The sequence below is a fragment of the Pinus tabuliformis genome, chromosome 7 (genome assembly GCF_031772625.1).
Source record: "Pinus tabuliformis cultivar Carrire ecotype Pingquan chromosome 7, CPIR1, whole genome shotgun sequence".
NCBI classification, from domain to species: domain Eukaryota; kingdom Viridiplantae; phylum Streptophyta; class Pinopsida; order Pinales; family Pinaceae; genus Pinus; species Pinus tabuliformis.
This window is the reverse complement of record NC_142293.1, coordinates 1,617,327,637-1,617,341,884: the sequence shown is the minus strand read 5'-3', so window position 1 is coordinate 1,617,341,884 and position 14,248 is coordinate 1,617,327,637.

The following is a 14,248-nucleotide window of genomic DNA, read 5'->3' as shown; positions in this document are numbered from 1 at the left end:
GAGACCTACTTCCATATGCCCCATTAGTCCTATCCTCCTGCCCATGGCTGATCCTAAGTAGTCCTTGTCTCTGCAAATTTGATAAACTTTGAAGGATAACTGCATTAACCTTTGCTTGTTTCTGTTGTTCCTAAATTATTCTATCATTATCTACTTTGCAACTTCTTATTTTTGCCTTCAAACTTCTCAATGTGTTTGCTATGTTAGGAGAGTACCCATCACCATGCTACTCATCTAATATATAGGGAGAATCTCATGAAATATAGTCTACCATCTTGATAGTCATATTTGATCTTCTTCTTGCAAGTATGCCATGTTAGCTAAACCAAAATATAAACGTAATCAACATACCTTAGTATGGTTCAGGGGAGGATATCTTGTCTGCAAGATCAACCAGATTAGCACAATACATGTATAAACATAATCATATCAGTATATAAACATCATATCAATCATCATATAGTTACCATGCATGACCATACCAACTACATACTATGACCTCATGCATGACAACTATAACCATTAAAATGCATGCATACATCCATATAGACAACAGTGGTACACAACAAATGCATATTCGACCGACATGCATTCATGACAAACACCTTCAACTTCTACATGACAACACAACTGAAAAAAAATTACCATCACCAGACATACACATCAAGCAGTTATACAACCTACATGCATGCATGACAACCATATTTCATTCATCCAGTCTAAGGGGTGAACCATGCTCTGATACCACTCTGTAACACCCTTCTCCCACATTTACCCATGCTAACTAATTCATCGGGGTAAACATGTGATGAAGAGTTACTATAGTATGATTAAACTCCCCATGTATAGTTAAGTAAGTGGAACCGACAAGATAAGACCAATCTAACCTTCCTCAAGAGCTTCAAAACCTTCAGGATCCAACCAACCCCTCCAAGTATTGAACCCCTGAGCCAACTTGATGTTTTACCGAAATAGACCTCCATTCGCTCTGTTAGGTCCCTATACTGCCAGTGTACCCCCTTATTGTATTTTTGTGCCCATGTAATCCCCATGTTGTTATTATTGTGCCACATAGAAGCCCACTATTGTTATTATTGTGCCCCTACAATATTACTGTTATGTAGGCTCTGATTATATTGGGACCCCTTAGACTCCTATATATAGAAAGGAGGTCTTGTCATTTGTATCATCCAAGAATTGTTCACTTGTGTAATGTAAAGGAGGTTTCCCCCTCGAAGAGGCTGCTTTTGAAGTCGTTGATCTATATTTTCTTCTATTTTTGTGAGCTGGTTGCATAACATTTGGTATGACAGCTTTGGATTCTAGGGTTTTCTTGCTTCAAACAGGCCATCATGGAATTTTCTCTATAACTTTTGTTCTACGAAGCTTCAATTGCTGAAATTAAAACCTATTTGAGCCAAAATATTTATGAACCTTGTAACTGAATTTCAGATCTTGTCTCGTTATATTTTTAGAGATATGAACTAAGGAATTCAGGATTTTTGGAGGCTCCAGAATTCGATCTCAAACAGGTGACCTTGGGAAAATCATCATAACTTTATTTCTGAGCAACAAATTGAAACTTTGTAAAAAGTTACAGAAAGATAATGGACTATAGTTTGTTGGGTGTCGTTTTTAGGGCCAAAGGTCAAAAGAGTGACACATGCCACTTCATACAAGTTCGCTCTATTGAACTAGTCTATAATCACGTCATCGGGGCGATTGGGCATAAGTCTTTCTTGAAGAATCCAATCTTGATCAGACCTGTGGGGTTGGAAAGAGGACTCAGAGGGATACCAGAGGACTAAATTTCAGAACTAGGAGATCCTAAATTACAAAGTTACAGTCATTTCAAGATCGAGCTCCTAAAATAAAGAAAAAGAGATATGAGGAAGTTTGATGGCGAGGATCCAATAACTTGGATACTACATATGAAGCAATATTTTGATCTACAATATGTGCAACTGTTACAAAAGCTATGTATTACATCTTTATATTTAGAACTAAATCAATTTGTATGGTATAGAGGGCTTTGTTCTCGTAAACCACTTATCACCTGGTCAATTTTCACAGAGGAAATGATAGCACATTATGAGGATACAAAGAGCAACACCTTATTTAGCCAATTGATAAATCTCAAACAAAAGGGTTCAATGGCAGAGCACATTGAGGACTTCCAAAAATTGAATATAAGGGTAAATGATATTCTAGAGAAGCATAGGATTGATGTCTTCATAGGGACTTTAAAGGATAACATTCAACATGAGGTTCGTCTTTGGGAACCTGATTCATTGGAGAAGACATTCAGGTTGGCAAGAAAAATTGAAATAAAAATTATGGAAACAAGGAATCCTACCACTCACAACTATAAATATGGAAGTGTTGTTGCTCCTAGCCTTCAACAACCTACAAGGTTGACACCACAACAATAGAAGAAAAAATAGAAAACGAGCTTTGTTATAGTTGTGATAGCAAATACACTAAAGGTCATAAGTGTGCTGAGAAGAAATTATTTTACATAGATTGTGAAGAGAAGAAATAAAAGGATCAAGTAATGTCAAAAGAAGAGGATATGCATCGAGAACCAACCCTAGATAAAGAAGAAATGAATCTGACTGTATCTTGTAATGCATTAGCAGGAATTACCACTCCTCAAACTCTCAAGATAGATGGACAAAAAACAGAAATAGTGAACAAATGTTTGGAAGGATATCTTCGTTGCTTTGTATCTGATAAACAAACACAATGGGTCAAGTGGTTACCTCTGGTTGAATGGTGGTATAACGCTTCAGAAAAAATGACCCCATTTATGGCACTTTATGGATATCATACACCATCCATCACATCATATTTAAGAGAAAATTCTAAGGTTCAAGCAATGGAATATCACATCAAGAATCAACAACAAGTTCTCCAACTCTTAAAGGATAACCTCACTTTGGCGCAGAATCAAATGAAACAACAGGAAGATCAACATCGCAGCGAAAGAAGTTTTGATGTAGGCGACTAGGTATTTTTACAGTTACAACCATACAAACAAATGTCCCTCAAGCAAGCTAAGAAGGATAATAAATTATCACCAAAATACTATGGTCCTTACAAGGTGTTGCAAAAGATTGATACTATGGCATACAAATTGGAGCTTCCTACATCTTCCTAAGTGCACCCAGTTCTCCATGTTTCATGCTTAAGGAAGGTTATAGGTGACAAGCTCCTAGTTCAAACAATATTATCGTAACTTGACAAGGAAGGAAAAATCATATTGAAACCTGAAGCAATCAAGGAATCAAGAACCCGACAACTACGAAATCGACCAATTTTAGAGTATCTCATCCAGTGGAAGAACTTACCCGCTGAAGACTCAACATGGGAGGATGATAATTTTATACAAAAGCATCTAGAACTACTCAAGCATTAAGAACAACACTTTTTTGGAGGAGAGGGACATGTTAGGTCTCTATACTGCTAGTGTACCCCCTTATTGTTATTAGTGCAACCCCCCTATTTTATTTTTGTGCCCATGTAGTCCCCATGTTGTTATTATTGTGCCACATAGAAGCCCACTATAATTATTTTTGTGCCTCGACACTATTATTGTTATGTAGGCTTTGATTATATTGGGACCCCTTAGACTCTTATATATATAAAGGAGGTCTTGTCATTGTATCATCCAATAATTGTTCATTTGTGTAATGTAAAGGAGGTTGCCCCCTCGAAGGGGTTGATTTTGAATTCGTTGATCTATCTTTTCTTCTATTTTGTGAGCTGGGTGCATAACACTCTCCTATGACAAACCTTCCATGCGACTAGGACCCTCCAGTTTCTCCCATAGTAAGGCATCCATGTCATTGTGGCCCTTTTCAATCAGTTATGTGCCAGTGACCCTGGATTTTGAGCCACTTTTTCAGGGTCAGGACTCAAGCCTTTGCCCATAACTTGGTGAAACTCTTAGAAATGATAAATAACAAGATGAAAAGGTCTCTAATGCAAAACTTGAACAAGGACCTGACCTGACAAATCCTGGCCATGACACACATTTCGTCAAACACATCATGAATATGTAATCTACAAGTCATATAAACACATCTAATCATAGAGACTTCATACTTATCTGAGAATCATCAAGAAGGTTTGATGCCCTCTCAAAATAGTTATATTATCATCTATTAGGGCATGGGTTCATTAACATTTTATTTACCAAAAAAAATAAGATGAGAGCCACGACTCAATTCTATCATAAACCAAGCTTATATCTAGCATATAACCAACAAAATAACAATGATAAACAACCATTATAACTACATAATAACAAACAGATTTACAGATAATACACAAGAGGAAAAGAGCTCTTATTAACATATGCAAAATGAAACCAAGTCATGGACTTCCACGTACCACCTGACCATAGATTGGACTACACCAAATCTTTCTTTCAACCAATCACCCATGTGCCATATTTCAAGCATGAATGTGGGACTTACAACAAAACAACCAGCGCTTCCTCACGCTTTACCGCAATCCACCAAGGGATTCCTAGGCCTAAGCCCTCATCTATACATTCAGGCTTCACCGCAATCCCGCCAAGGGATTCCTAGGCCTAAACAAGAAACATACACTACCATGATTTACCACAATCCCATCACATACCGGTCTAGGGATCAATAGGCCTATACAAGCATGGATTCCTCCATATATCTCCACCTAAACCATGAGGAATTTGTCCATCTCCACCCTCTATGATTTACCGTATATCCCGCCATTCACCGGTCGAGGATTCCTAGGCCCAACAAGGGCATACACAATCAGGCTTTACCACAATCCCACCTTCACCAGTCCAGGGATTCCTAGGCCTTGTGTTTCCTCCTGAGACCACCCCACTCAGTTTCGAAACAATCCAGCAAACTAGATCAACCAAATGAAATAACCCCATCACACTATGGCTATCCTGAAATGGCAAGACAACGCTGGAAACCACTATCACACCTGGCAAAACCCATGCCAATGACAACAAGAGAACCAAATACACACATGCATGTACCTTGCATGTAAAAAATAGCAAGGAAATCATACATGCAACTTGATACCCGCAATTAATCATAATATAGCTGCTTGATCCCACTTTTCATTGCTTGATATTTTCTTCTTTTTCCTTTCTTGTCCTTCATTTTCCTTCCTCCAATGCTAGAGTGCTCCAAGAATGCTTAGTGTATGAGACTATGAGAGAGTAGAGAGAATAGAGAGAGAGCTTCAAAACTGAACTAACAAAAGGTTACACTAACAAAAGCTGCAAACTAATCCTTAGAAGCCTTTTTATCATTGAGGCCTCTATTTTCTTCAATTTCCATTATTTTCCTTCATTTCCTCCTCACATGCAACATGTGACCTTTCACCTTTTGTAACAACTCTGGTCAAAATTCCATGTAATAAATTTAATAAAGGAAAAATATTAACCAAGGTCATGGGACACATATTCCAAGCTGAGTGTTGGAAAAAACATCCTAGTGTGGGTGTTCATTTGGTTTATTATGGCTAAGGGAAATTGGCAAAGACTTTGGAAATGCATGAGGCATTAATTGGCATTTTATTTATGAAAATAGTGTAAATTAGGAGAAAAGGAAGGTGAAAGGTCACAGGTTGCATGTGAGGATGAAAATGAAGGAAAATAATGGAAAATTGAAGAAAATAGAGGCCTCATTAATTAAAAGGCTTTTGAGGATCAGTTGGTACCTTTTGTCAGTTCAATTTTAGAACTCTCTCTGTATTCTCTCTCTCACACTCTTGGACACTTAGAGCTTTCTTGGATCACTTTATCATTGGATCAAGGAAAGAAAAGAAGGCAAATGGAAGCAAAGATCAAGCAAGGAAGAGCAAGATCAACCATCTACAATGGAATTACTTGTAGGTGTCGATTTGCATGTGTGATTTCCTTGCTATATTTGGCATGCATGTGTTTTATTGGTTCTCTTGTTGCCATTTGCATGGGTTTTGCCAGGTGCGTGTTGGGTCCCTATAATACTAGTGATTACCCCATTACTATTGTAGTTATACCCCTTATTTATATTGTTGTGCCCCTATTACCCCCATATTGTTATTTCTGTGCCCCATAGAATCCCTCTATTGTTATTTTTGTGGCTTTATATTATTATTGTTAGGTCGGCTGGATTATATTGTGACTCCTTAGACTCCTATATATAGAAAGGAGGTTTTGTCATTTGTATCATCCAAGAATTGTTCATTTATGTAATGTAAAGGAGGTTTCCCCCTCGAAGAGGCTGAATTCTAAGGCGTTGATCTATCTTTTCTATCTTTTCTTGAGCTGGTTTCATAACATTTGGTATCAGAGCTTTGGATTCTAGGGTTTCGCTGCTCCAAACAGGTCATCGTGGCATTTTCGCTATAACTTTTTTTCTGTGACGTTTCAGAAGTCGCAAAAAAAACCCATTTGAGAAGAAATCGCGCTGAACCTTGGGTCCAAATTTCAGAGCTTTTTGCGCGATATTTGCGGAGATATGATCTGAGGAAGTTGGTCTTTTTGCAGACTCCTGAATTACATTCAAAACAGGTGACCTGGGGAAAATCGTCATAACTTTCTCTCTGGGGATCGGATTGAAATTTCGTAAGAAGGTACAGAAAGAGGACGGACTGTAGTTTCTTGTGTGTGTGTTTTAGATTCAAAGGTTGAAACAGTGACTCGTGGCACGTCGTACAAGTTCGCTCTACTGAACCAGTCTAAAAGCAAGTCACTGTGGGAGATTTCACATAACTCTTCTTTGGAGAATCCAATTTGGCTCAGACTTGTGGCATTGGAAAGAGGACGCAGAAGGCTACTACAGGTAGCAATTTCAGAACTGGATGATCTAAAATTACAGAGATACATCAGATTCAATATCAGGCTTCTATAAAGTGAAAAAAGGTGTGTAGTTTTTTTTTTTTAATTTTTGTGTAAGCTTGGTTTAACGGAATTCAAAGGGCATAGTAAAGCATTATTATCGGTAACTGATGCCCCGAGGAAAGAAAATGCAAACACCTAGTAAGGAACCTGAAAGCTCTAGCATGACTCATGAAGAAGAGGAAGAAATGCTACATGATATATCAAAATTACAAGAACAAGTGCAACAAATGTCACGCTCACAAAAGCTAACAGAAGCTAAGATAAGTGGCGTGGAATCTAAGATAAATGGTGTGGAATCTAAGATAAAGGGCATGGAAGCTAAGATGGATGATTTGAAGATAGATTTGAAGACAGACATGGAAGAATTGAAGAAGTTGCTACAAGAAAGGGTCACTAATGGTGAAAAGGTAGTAAAGGAAACTCATGATGAGAACAAAAGAAATGTTAATCATGATTCCATAGATCTAATGTTGGATCGAAGAATCACCATATTCCAAAAATCGATATGAGGAAGTTTGATGGCAAGGATCCCGCCACATGGATATTACAGATGGAGCAATTCTTCGATCTCAATAATGTGCAAAACACACAAAAGGTACGTATGGCAACTGTATATTTGGAACCAAATCAGTTTGTATGGTATCAATGGCTTTGCTCTCGTAAACAATTTATCACTTGGGCAATTTTTACGGAAGAATTGATAGCACATTATGAGGATACAAAAAGCAACACTTTTTTTAGCCAATTGATAAGTCTCAAACAAAAGGGTTCAATAATGGAGCACATTGAGGAGTTCCAAAAATTGAACATAAGGGTAAAAGATATTCCAGAGGAGCATAGGATTGATGTGTTCATAGGGTCTTTAAAGGATAATATCCAACATGATGTTCGCCTTTGGGAACCTGATTCATTAGAGAAGGCATTCAGGTTAGCAAGAAAAATGGAAAGCAAAATTATGGCAACCAGGAAGCATACCACTCACAACTATAAAGACGGAAGTGTTGTTGCCCCTAGTCTTCCACAACCTATAAGGTTGACACCACAACAATTGGAAGAAAAAAGAGCAAAAGGGCTTTGTTACAGTTGTGATAGCAAATACACTAAAGGTCATAAGTGTGCTGAGAAGAAATTATTCTACATAGATTGTGAAGAGGAAGAAGAAAAGGAGCAAGAAAGGTCAAAAGAAGAGATATACTCCAGGAACAAAGCCTAGATGAAGAACAAATAAATCCGACCATATCTTGTAATGCATTGGCGGGAATTACCACTCCTCAAACCATCAAGATAGAAGGACAAATCAAGAAGAAAAAGGTAATAGTGTTGATTGATTCAGGAAGCACCCACAATTTTATTCATTGTAGGGTAGCAAAAGAATTGAATTGCTTCCTATATCCAGCACCAGAGTGTCAAGTGATGATTGCAAATGGAGGAACAATAAATTGCTCTGGAAAGTGCCATAATATCAAGCTATCCATGGGAGAATATGTATTGACTAGCCCAATGCTTTCCATTCCAATGGGAGGTGCTGATGTTGTACTAGGAGTCCAATGGCTACAATCCTTGGGTACAATAGCTTTTAATTTTCAAGAACTTTTCATCAAATTTTCTACGGAAGGAAAGGAAGTTGAATTAAGGGGTATTGCAGGGAAACCAGGAAAGATAATCAGCTCTAATGGCATGACAAAGCTTCTAAAAAAGGAGCAAAGAGGTGTAATTGCACAATTATGTTCGCTAGATGTTTCCACATTGGAATCATCTATTTCTCCAGATCTCCAAAAAGTCTTGGACAATCATTCCAAGGTATTTGAGACTCCCAAAGGTCTCCCACCTATGCGTGATCATGATCATGCTATTCATCTGATTCCAGGAAGTGTTCCTCCAAACATCAGGCCGTACAGATATCCCTATGTCCAAAAAAGTGAAATTGAACGTATGGTTGCAGAAATGCTAGAGGCTGGTATAATTCAACCGAGTCAAAGTTCTTTCTCAGCTCCAGTAGTATTGGTGCACAAGAAGGATGGATCATGGCGCATGTGTCCGGATTATAGGGAGCTCAACAAGCTCACTATTAAAGATAAGTTCCCCATTCCTGTCATTGATGAATTACTGGATGAATTGCATGGATCAATTTACTTCACCAAGTTGGATCTTCGTTCGGGATATCATCAAATCAGAATGAAGATTGAAGACATTCCGAAAACGGCATTTAGAACTCATGAGGGTCATTATGAATTTTTGGTCATGCCTTTTGGCCTTACCAATGCACCTTCAACATTTCAAGGTTTGATGAATTCAATTTTCAAACCATTCCTTAGAAAATTTGTGTTAGTATTTTTTGATGATATACTAATCTACAGCAAGTCTTGGAAGGATCATGTTGAACATGTTGACAGGGTGCTACAACTATTGGAGGAGAAACAATTATATGCAAAAAGATCCAAATGTTTCTTTGGAGTCCAGGAGGTGGAATATTTGGGTCATATTGTATCTCATGAAGGAGTTAAGGTAGACCCTAGCAAAATTAAAGCCATTAAGGAATGGAAAATCCCCACATCCATAAAGCATCTGCGAGGATTTCTTGGGTTGACAGGGTATTATCGCAAGTTTGTTAAGAATTATGGGAGAATAGCAGCACCTCTAACAACATTATTGAAGAAAGATTCATTTTCATGGACTCCGGAAGCAACAAAGGCCTTTGAACATCTTAAAGAGGCAATGTGCCAAGCACCGGTCTTAGCTACACCGGACTTCACAAAAACCTTTATTGTGGAATGTGATGCTTCAGGAAATGGAATTGGTGTTGTTCTAATGCAAGATGAAAGACCCATTGCTTTTGAAAGTCGTCCAATCAAGGGAAAGTTTTTAAGCAAAGCTATTTATGAGAAGGAAATGTTGGCAATACTCCATGCACTTAAGAAATGGCGACCCTACCTAATGGGAAGACACTTCAAGGTAAAAACGGATCATGATAGCCTTAAATACTTTTTAGAACAAAGATTATCCTCTGAAGAGCAACAAAAGTGGGTCACAAAGATGTTGGGTTATGACTTTGAAATCATCTACAAAAAAGGGAAGCAAAATGTGGTGGCAGATGCACTCTCAAGAAAGGATGAGGATGTGGAAGCATTGTTGTGTGCCATTTCTATTATCCAACCAGATTGGATAAACGAAGCAAGGGAGGAATGGAAGAATGACGAAGAAGTGTGGGCACTTATTCGAAAGCTACAACAAGATTCCAGTACTTCTGATACATTTAGCTGGCAAAATGATTCGTTATGGTACAAAGATCGCTTATACCTCTGTAAGAATTCCCAGCTAAAACAAAAGATTCTTATGGAATTGCACACTTCTCCCTTAGGAGGGCACTCAGGATTTTTAAAAACTTACCACAGGGTTAAGAAGGAATTTTTTTGGGATGGCCTTAAATCAGATATTCAAAAGTTTGTGGCGGAATGTTTGGTTTGCCAACAAAATAAAGTTGAAACAATTAAGACACCGGGTCTATTACAACCTTTATCCATTCCAAGCCAACGTTGGGAGGAGGTTTCAATGGATTTTATCACAGGTTTACCCAAGTCTGAGGGAAAGAGTGTCATCATGGTGGTAGTTGACAGACTTACCAAGTATGCACACTTTTGTGCATTATCACATCCATTTAAAGCCAGTACAGTTTCTACTGCATTTATGGAAACAGTTCAAAAGCTACATGGAAACCCAAAGATTATTGTAAGTGACAGAGATCCCATTTTCACTGGAAATTTTTGGACAGAATTATTTTCTTGTCTTGGTACTCAGTTAGCTCATAGCTCATCTTATCATCCTCAATCTGATGGGCAAACTGAGATAGTAAACAAATGTTTGGAAGGATATCTTCGTTGCTTTGTATCTGATAAACAGACACAATGGGTCAAATGGTTGCCTCTGGCTGAATGGTGGTATAACACTTCCTTCCATACAGCAACAAAAATGACCCCATTTATGGCACTTTATGGGTATCAACCACCATCCATCACATCATATTTAAGAGAAAATTCTAAGGTTCAGGCAGTGGAACATCACATCGAACATCAACAACAAGTCCTCCAACTCTTAAAGGATAACCTCGTGTTGGCACAAAATAGAATGAAACAACAGGCAGATCAACATCGCAGTGAAAGAAGTTTTGATGTAGGTGATTGGGTATTCCTACGGCTACAACCATATAAGCAAATGTCCCTAAAGCAAGCTAAGAAGGATAATAAATTATCACCAAAGTATTATGGTCCGTACAAGGTGTTGCAAAAGATTGGTACTATGGCATACAAATTGGAGCTTCCTGCAGCTTCTCGATTGCACCCAGTTTTCCATGTTTCATGTTTAAAGAAGGTTATAGGTGACAAGCTCCCAATTCAAACAATATTGCCAGAACTTGACGAGGAAGGAAAAATTATATTGGAACCGGAAGCAGTCACAGAAACAAGAACTCGACAGCTACGAAATCGATCAATTTCAGAGTATCTTATCAAGTGGAAGAACTTATCCGCTGAAGATTCCACATGGGAGGATGAGAATTTTATGCAGAAGTATCCAGAACTACTCAAGCGTTGAGGACAACACTTTTTTGAAGGAGAGGGGCATGTTGGGTCCCTATAATACTAGTGATTACCCCATTACTATTGTAGTTATACCCCTTATTTATATTGTTGTGCCCCTATTACCCCCATATTGTTATTTCTGTGCCCCATAGAATCCCTCTATTGTTATTTTTGTGGCTTTATATTATTATTGTTAGGTCGGCTGGATTATATTGTGACTCCTTAGACTCCTATATATAGAAAGGAGGTTTTGTCATTTGTATCATCCAAGAATTGTTCATTTATGTAATGTAAAGGAGGTTGCCCCCTCGAAGAGGCTGAATTCTAAGGCGTTGATCTATCTTTTCTATCTTTTCTTGAGCTGGTTTCATAACAGTGCGACACTGTTCTTCAGCCTTGCCTTGTCATTTCTCGATAGTCATGATGTGATGTGTTCTTTTATTTGGTTGAGTTGGATTGTCGAATGGTTTTGAAACTGAGTGAGGTGGTCTCTAAAAGAAGAACACAAGGCCTAGGAATCCCTAGACCAAAGAAGGTGGGATTGCGGTAAATCCATATTTTGTGTGCCTCATTGGGCCTAGGAATCCTCGACCAGTGAATGGTGAGATATATGCTAAATCCTAGAGGTGTGTGCCCTCGATTAGGCATAGGAATCCTTAACCGATGAATGGCGGAATATACGGTAAAGCCTAGAGGGTGGAGTTTTGATTAGGCCCATTGTATGGTGGGATATATGGTAAAGCCTACAAACTACGAGACAGGAAAATTCCTCACAGTGTAGGCAGAGAAATACAATGGCATCCATGCTTGTTTAGGGCCTAGTGATTTGGCGGGGATTACGGTAAATCTTGAGGAAACCTGGTTTGGTTTGGTTTTGAGTCCCACATTCATGCTTGGAATATGGCATGGGGGTGATTGGATGAAAGAAAGATTTGGTTCAACCAATCTATGGTCGAGTGGTTCGTGGAAGTCCCATACCTGGTTGGCTTTTTCATTCATTAATAATAGCTTCTTCTCCTTGGTATTTCATGGGTAAATATATTGGTTCATATGTGATTCTTATGGTTGTTATATCCTTGTTATTTATGTTGGTTATATGCTAGTTATGAGTATGTTTTATGACGGACTTGATGTATGGCTCTCATCATGTTTTGATTTGAAAATGAATGTACAATTAATATATGACCTAATAGATGATAATGTGACTATTGTGATATGGAAACAATGCTTCTTTACGAATCTCAGATAAGTATGAGACCCTTATGCTCAGATCTGTTGTTATGACCTGTAGATTACATATTTGTGACATGTTTGACAAAATGCCTGTCATGGCTAGTAGGGGTCCAATCAAGTCCTTACTCAAGTGTTTTCATTAATACCTTTGTTTCAACGTGATTTACCATTCCTTAAAGTTTCATGAATTTTTGGGCAGTGGCCTGAGTCTTGACCCTGAAAAAGTGGCACAGAATTTGGGGTCACTGGCTCAGAACTGCCTGGAAAAGTCCACAGTCATTGGGATGCCCTGCTGTGGGAGCGACTCGAAGGCTTTGGTCACATGCATGCCTTATCATGGGACCGACTAAGGCTCTGGCATAGTAAAAAGATACGTTGTCTTAAGCACCTGGAAGGGTTGGTTACCCCCTGAAGGGTTTGTAGCTCATGGGGAAGGTCAGTTTGGTCATGTTTTGTCGGTTCCACTTCCTTAATTGTACTTGGGTATTTGAATCACATCATAGTAGCCTCTCATCACATGTTTACCCCAGTGGACCGATTAGCTTAGGTAAATGTGGGAGGACGTTGTTATAGAGTGGTATCAAAGCTTGATTCACCTATTGGACTGGATGGGTGGTGTGTTGGTCATATATTCATGTCAATTGCATATATATGTTATCTATGCTTATGGTCTATGTACTTGTTGTGTATTCATGGTGGTGGGCATGGTTGCAATGGTGTTGTCATGTGAAAGTGGATGGTGTATTGTTGGATGTGGTCGTCATGAGTGTATGTCGGTTATGCATTGGTTGTGCATGTCAGTACTTATGTATTGTTATGAAAACATTGATATGGTTGTAGTTGTCATGCATGAGGTCATGGTATGCGGTTGGTATGATCAGGCATTGATAACTTGATAGTGGTTAAACTGGTGTTATATGATGATGCGATTATGATTATACATGTATCATGCTAATCTGGTTGATCTTGTAGATGAGATATCCTCCCCTGAACTATACTGAGGTATGTTGATTATGTTATGTTTTGGTTTTAGTTGACATGGTATACTTGTAGGAAATAGATCAAAGATGACTAGCAAGATGGTAGACTTCAAGTCACGAGACTCTCCCTATGGATTAGATAAGAAACATGGTATTGGGAACTCTTCTGACTTAGCAGACACATTGAGAAGCTTGAAGGCATACATAGGGAGTTGCAAGGCAGATAATGACAAGATAATTCAGGCACATGAGAAACAAGGAAAATTCAGTGCAGTAATCCTTCAGATTTTGTCAGAATTCCAGAGACAGAGACCTCTTAGGATCAACCATGGGCAGGAGGACAAAACTAATGGGGCATATGGAAATAGGTTTCATGGTGGGCACAGGTTGGATAGGGATGACAAGACCAGAGATGGCATTCTCTTGGATACTCCAAATAAGAGAGGTGATAGACACAGGTTTTATTCTATTTCCGGTTCTGACAAGCACTATGATCTTCATTGTGATCATCCTTATAGGAGGAGTGACAGGGGATATTTTCCAGATGAGTTTAAGAAAGCAAAGCCACC